This window comes from Pinus tabuliformis, chromosome X (genome assembly GCF_031772625.1).
Source record: "Pinus tabuliformis cultivar Carrire ecotype Pingquan chromosome X, CPIR1, whole genome shotgun sequence".
NCBI classification, from domain to species: Eukaryota; Viridiplantae; Streptophyta; class Pinopsida; order Pinales; family Pinaceae; genus Pinus; species Pinus tabuliformis.
In genome coordinates, this window is record NC_142308.1 from 1,615,493,136 (window position 1) to 1,615,498,725 (window position 5,590).

General features: G+C 38.6%; 2 pseudogenes; both read left to right on the forward strand.

The window, feature by feature from the left end:
* The first annotated feature begins 1,446 nt into the window (after nt 1–1,446).
* On the forward strand, nt 1,447–2,281 carry LOC149146228 (calcium-transporting ATPase 10, plasma membrane-type pseudogene; annotated as a pseudogene).
* A 2-nt stretch (nt 2,282–2,283) lies between these two features.
* On the forward strand, nt 2,284–2,983 carry LOC149146229 (calcium-transporting ATPase 2, plasma membrane-type pseudogene; annotated as a pseudogene).
* The last annotated feature ends 2,607 nt before the right edge of the window (nt 2,984–5,590 follow it).

Consider the following 5,590-nt stretch of genomic DNA (forward strand, 5'->3'; position numbering starts at 1 on the left):
TTTACTGAGTTGTAAATATCATGCATGCAATCAGACAAGGACCTATGTTTGGCTTGCATATTTTTGGAAGCATGAATTCCCTTTAAATACAGGATATTCATCCTAGGAATTGCGCAAGGAAGTAGGGGCTTGGCAGGCAGTGGAAATTGGAAAGTTCAAGTGGTTGCTTTGTTGAAACTGGTGAAAATGTTGAATCTCCAAACAGAAACAAGGTTCAGGTATGTGAAGGTGAAGTATGTTTTATAGATGCTCAATCAAAATACAAGGGCATGGATGCGTCTAATATGAATATATTACAATGTTGTGCTTCTTCAAGTGGCAATGCAAGCGATAAAGATATCTTTATCACTTAATGCAATGATGACCCAATATTGGTTGCAAGGAAAGCTAATCATCCTGGAGAGAAGGAGAAGTTTGTTGTAAAGGTTTGGGAAAATAAGCCAACGTTATATTTCTGAGTTTCATTATGTTATGATACCTCTGAGAAACGCCAAGCAGACTACTACCTCTGAGATACGTTGGATTTATGAGTTGCGTTAATTCAACAAATGGAACGGTATGGAGACACCAGAGGGTGCAGTTTATGAGAATAATGCCATTGCCCATTATGCCAGCATGTTATGAATACATTATGGACAATTTATTGTTCAAAACGTTATGCTTGTCAGAAATTCTGCCAGCACCAAACCTACCAAGTCAGAGCGATGATATATATTCTTGGTGCATCATAATTATGGTTTCATATATATTCCCTTTGGTCTACCATCCAATAATTTTATTCCATATAATATTTCTATTGCTCAGGATGTCGATATATTGCAGGAGTTGTTAAACTGCAGTATCTATGTAACGTCGTCCAAACACAATGCTCTAGATCCGTGCATTCAGATCTGTACATTAGTTTTCCATGCAACCCAATGGCCTTTTCTCTCATCGACCTGGCATTGTATACAAATTGCAAACAAGGAGACAAAAACGTTGTGCTACTTCTATGGTGCCAGAGTTGGTTCATGTGAACGTTACTCAGTGGTGTTGGAGTGTGCTTATTACAATCTATGTGTCAAAGAGAAGATATGGCAGCGTTATGATAAATACTGATGGTGCGTTACATTGAGAGAAGATATGGCAGCGTTATGATAAATACTGATGGTGTGTTACATTGATGTATGCAGGAAGTGCAAGACATTAATTATGTGTTATTGGTCTCTACATGGTTATCACTGGTATAGTTGTCCAGGATATAATATGCAACTTTAAATGAGCATATGCAGCATTCAAAATTTGTGGGACATGTGGCAACAATTGCAAGCAGCCATTCAACTACAAGCACGATGGCACCATGAGCGGAGTGCAATATACAAGATGCAATCTGTGAAAAGAGGCATGACAATGTTAGAGAACAAAAAGAATAAATTTGAAATTGTCGACGTGAATTGACTCTAGTCCATGACCTCGATCGAATTAAAGAAACTAAGAGTATTGTTTTTTAGTTCCTCAGGCTGCATTCTGGTTTATTGATGTTGGTTTGTCAATTTCTACTGATTACAAAGTACCAGAGGAAGTCAAAGCATCTAGTTTTGGTATTTCGCCAGATGAACTAGCATCCATAGTCGAAGGCCACGATCGTAAGAAGTTAAGAGACCATAGTGGCATTGAAGGAATCTCTAAAAATCTCTCTACATCAATCACTGATGGAATTGTGGCCAGTGAGGAAAGCTTAAAGCGGAGGCAGGAGCTCTATGGTTTTAACAGATTCATGGAGAAGCCACCTCGGGGATTTTGGATGTTTGTGTGGGAAGCAATGTAGGACACGACTCTCATGATCCTTGCAGTTTGTGTAGTTATCTCTCTAGTTGTTGAAATTTATAAAGAAGGGTGGCCCAAAGGTGCTTATGATGGTCTCAACATTATTTTTAGCATTTTATTAGTTGTCTTTGTAACAACAACTTGTGATTATCATCAATCGTTGCAGTTTAAGGCTTTAGATAGAGAGAAGAAGAAGATATTTATACAGGTAGTTCGAAATGGTTATAGATAGAAAATTTCAATATATTACCTAGTTGTTGGGAACCTCGTGCATTTATCGATTAGGGATCAAGTGCCTGCAGATGGGCTATTTGTATCTGGATTTTCTTTGCTTATAGACGAGTCGAGCCTAATAGGTGAGAGTGAACCTGTGAATGTGAACAAAGAGAAACCCTTTCTCTTGTCAGGAACAAAGGTACAAGATGGTTCTGGAAAGATGTTGGTGACAACAGTAGGCATGAGGACTGAATGGGGTAAATTGATGGCACAAACGATGCACCAGCTTTACATGAAGCAGACATAGGGCTTGCAATGGGCATTGTTGGCACTAAGGTTGCAAAGGAGAGTGTATATGTGATTATACTCGATGATAACTTTGCCACAATCATCACAGTTTCCAAGTAGCTCTCCCCTCGCAATGATACAACTGTTATGGGTGAATGTGATCATGGACACTCTTGGAGCCTTGGCGTTGGCAACATAGCCTCCAAATGATGAATTTATGAAAATAAAGCCTGTTGAAGAGACGGTAAGAGGTGGAAGAATCATCAGAAATTTTATGTGGAGGAATATTTTTGGCTAAGCTTTGTACCAACTCATTATAATATGGACTCTACAAGCCAAAGGAAAAACTCTATTTGAACTGAATGGCCCTAATGTGGATTTGGTTCTAAACACATTGATCTTCAATTCATTTGTCTTCTGTCGGGTTTTTAATGAAATAATTTCAAGGGAAATGGAAGGGTTAAATGTTTTCCATGGCATACTGAGCAATTGGGTCTTCATGGTTGTCATGTCTTTTACGGTTGTGTTCCAAGTGATATTAATTGAATTCCTTGGTAGTTTTGCAAGTACGATTCCCCTTAGTCAAACCCAGTGGTTTCTCAGTGTACTGATAGGTTTTCTAGGAATGTCAATAACCATGTTGTTTAAAATAATCCCCTTAACAAGGGAATAAAACTAATATAAATTAAAATTCGAATGAGATGCAATTAGATTTTGCAACCAATGGATGGATCTTGTCTTCCAGGTATGCATGCATCTAATTCTAGGTTGCATTTACAATGATTGAAATTCAATATAGCCCATCTCTAATGAATACACGACAATCATGTCTTTTAACATGTGGAAACTATATTTTGTTTCGGTTCTGAGCAAATACCTTTATTAAAAAATTCAGTGAAGTAGAACGAACTTACAAGGATTATACGATATTTAAATGTATAGGAGACAAAGGGTTGAATTCCTACATTTAGTGCCCTTCCAAGCATCTCTTGAATCCAATGTTTATGTTGATTCTACATTCTTGGATAAATCCAAACATTCCTTTTTTGCAGAGGATTGTGTGAGATGCTTTGGCAAGACTCCATAAAATGGGCTCATAGTTGTTGTTGGTAGAGAATGTGCAACTACTACTGCCAAGACAATTGGAAATGTGGATGAAGGTGCAGATGACAACTTCACTACGAAGTCTTTTATAGGATACAAGACATCTATAACCCCTTGCCATTGATGTCAAAGGGGGAGGTAAGTAGAGGTTATGGGCAGCAATGAGAAATATCTTTCAGGACAAAAGGAGGAGGACGAATGGGTTGAGTTGCCATCAATGCCAAAGCGGGGGATTGTTGGCAATATTTTCATTCATGGAGAAGGCAAAGGAGCAGAAGAAGGAGGAAGAGTTGTGATACATTAAAATTTTTTGATAATGTTGCAGAGGTTACTATATTAAAGAATTTGTTGTGATGTAAAATTGTTCATTAAGCTTAATTGTTGTGATGCAAAGGCAAGACTCCAAGGCAAAGGCAAAGATTGTTGTGATGCATTAATGAGAAAGATTGGTATTTGATGTTGGCATTAGGTTGATTCATTTAATGATTACATGTGGCTGAAATTAATATTGGATGAATTATTTATTTTTGTTCTAATATTCAAGATATGAAGAGTTTGGAAACGAATGAGTGGAAGGCAAAGAGTCAAGCCTATTCACTTCATATTCCTATGTGGGATACAAACAACCAGCAAACTATCTCTATAAAATATGTGATTTTGGAAGGCATAAGTGATGTTAGAGAATGGATGAATGTGTGGGAGCTGATTGAGCTATTATGCATTAGTTACCTGGCACTTATGAAGCTGATGTGAAGCAGATTTGAAGGGAAGAAGATGCATAAATGAAGATGGAGATATGCAAAGTTTATGACCAGGTAAACCAGTACATTGTTATTTTGTGTTTGCATAAGGGGATGGTAGTCTCCTTTCAAGTTGAAGCTTGATAAATATTTAGTTGGAGATGGTTAAGGTAGGAACCTCCTATGGGTTGTAGCTTACATAAAACATATGGGAGTTGGAGCTTCCTTGCATGTTGCAGCTTGCAGAAAATAGAGTTAGTAGCCTCATGTAGGCTAGGGTCTATAGTAAATCAGATGTACTAAGGAGTAGGAGCTTGCCTTTGCATCGCAACAATAACAAAACCATGGTTTTCTCCCTTTATGGGTTTCCACATATATCTGGTGTCAATGTGTGATGTTATTATGTGTTCATGTATCTGGTTTGGTTTGCTTATTACTTGTTGATCACTTATTCATATGTTGGTTATTATTTGTTAAGATGCTCATGTTATGTATTAGTTAATGAGATTAATGAAAATCATTTTAATGTCCATGAATATACTAAACTAATTCACCCCCCCCCTTTTAGTTTAGTCAATTTTTCAACAGGAAGAATCTTGAGCCGACAACAGAGTTGGGGATATTTGTGGGGTACACTAATACACCTCACAACTATTGGGTGTACTTAACGACCAACAAGATAACAAAGGTTTGCAAGGATGTCAGATTCAATGAGGAGAAGGCAATGCAAGTTTCCCTTGAGAGGGAGCTTCAACTACATGCGTTTGAGGAGCTTTTAGCTCATAAGGTTGAGGAGTCTCAGATTGATGTGGAACAGCCACATGCAGAGGATCCAGGAATGGAGACATACACTCAGGAAAAGTCTTTCAGAGATGGAAGAAAGTGCACCAGAGAGGTGGATAGCTTGTTGTCAGATGCTAAAGAGAATGTGGGGGCACCCGCATCACAACACAGACAAAGGAGGTCACCTGACAGGTACACTAGATACATGGCTCTTATGAGTAGATGTGTTGTGACAGAGCCATCTTCCTTTGAGGAAGCAGTGAAGCAACCAGTTTGGGTTGATGCCATGGTGAAGGAGTATGCATCCATAGTTCATAACAGTGTTTAGGATGTGGTTTTGAGACCGGGGGATAGGTCCATGGTGAGCTCTCGTTGGCTTTATAAGGTAAATCAAGCTGCAAATGGTAGTGTGGAGAAGCAGAAGGCTAGATTTGTGGCTCGTGGCTTTTCACAGGTAGAGGGGATTGATTATGATGAGACCTTTGCTCCTGTTGCAAGGTACTCATCGATCAGGCCTATATTGGCACTATCACCGTAGATGGGTTGGAAGATACACATATGGATTTAAAGACAACCTTCCTTAATGGCACGATTGAGGAATAGGTGTACATAGAGTAGCTTGAATGTTTTGAAACCTTCAACCGTGAGTCGCA